The sequence below is a fragment of the Tigriopus californicus genome, chromosome 5, assembly GCF_007210705.1.
Source record: "Tigriopus californicus strain San Diego chromosome 5, Tcal_SD_v2.1, whole genome shotgun sequence".
Taxonomy (NCBI): domain Eukaryota; kingdom Metazoa; phylum Arthropoda; class Copepoda; order Harpacticoida; family Harpacticidae; genus Tigriopus; species Tigriopus californicus.
In genome coordinates, this window is record NC_081444.1 from 4,697,725 (window position 1) to 4,699,050 (window position 1,326).

A 1,326-nucleotide genomic window follows, 5' to 3' on the forward strand; every position below is an offset into this window, starting at 1 on the left:
TCAGAGGGGCGGCTCTTCTCAACAGATTGGCCTCGGCAGTAGTATTGGAGGTGTCCAATTTTATTGCATCGGAAACAAGGTTTCTCACGAAATGGACATACCGAGCGTAGATGAGGGCGTCCACAGCCTTGGCAGGCGATGGCAATGGCAGCCAAGATTTCTTCGGCAGTCTCTACCTGGTCTTCATTAGTAATGGAGAAGGTAGCTTCGGAAATGATCCCTGCCCTTGCTTCCCTCGTCGCATTTTCATGTCCATTGGCCTTTGTTAACATGTCATGGATAGTTGGGTCTTGGAGCTCCAATAGCTTGATGAATAGGGAGGTGTCGGATCTACATCCACTCAGCAAGATAAAAACAATGATCTCATTAGGGGTGAGCTTGCTAAGCTCTGCTTCATTCGCCACCCGTCTATCTTCGTCGTAGAACTGCCTGAAGCTCTGAGATCCCTTGGTCATCTTGAATAGTTCTAGACGGCGCGAGAAAAGCGGCTTTAGAGCAAGGAAGTGATTTTCAATGCCCTTGTATACTTCTGAGATGGTGGTAGCCGCAGACATACTTGTCTCTAAGGCTACTGCGAGTTCTGGGGTCATACAGGCCACAGCCATACCCTTTTGTTCCTCTAATCCAATGGAGGCCATGTTTGATGCAAGGTGGTAGGCCTTAAATTGCCGAAGCCAAACACGCATTTCTGGGGGTGAGGATTTGGAGGATAGGCATGGAGTAGGCTTCATGTCAGATATTGGCCTGAATGTTGGGATGTATGGCCCCGAAGGGGTACCTGACATTGATGGGGAGGGAGACGTTCGTGGAGGTCGAGCCATCAATAAGTTGCCGCACACATAGATCTTTGAATCCACTTCGGTGACGGCTTTCTCCTTCTCACGTAAGAAAGTTATTGCTTCCCCTTCCGTCGTTGCCTCAAGAATGTAGTCTTCATACATATTGGCGAGCTTAGCAGCCAAGTCCTCGACGTCTGAATATTGTTGCCATAGTCTATCTTCATTGGCGTCCGGTTTGTTATTTGCCTGAATAAAGTTCACCTTCTTTGTGATCTGACCCTTAAGATTCGAGATTCGTCCCTTCACACTGCTCATTTCGAACGTTAAAACGGTGGCCCCTTTCGATTGGCACGACCTTTATACGTTGGGTGATATCCACGTCCGGTTTGAAAACCCCCAAATGTGGTGAGCAATAATGAGGCGGTAGATGGAGAGTAGGTTCACGATATCGTCTGCGCCATGTAGGAGTCAGATAACGATATATCCTTAGATTAATCCGTATAACAAAGATTGAGGATGAGATCGACAGATTCGTGAGAGAACAACA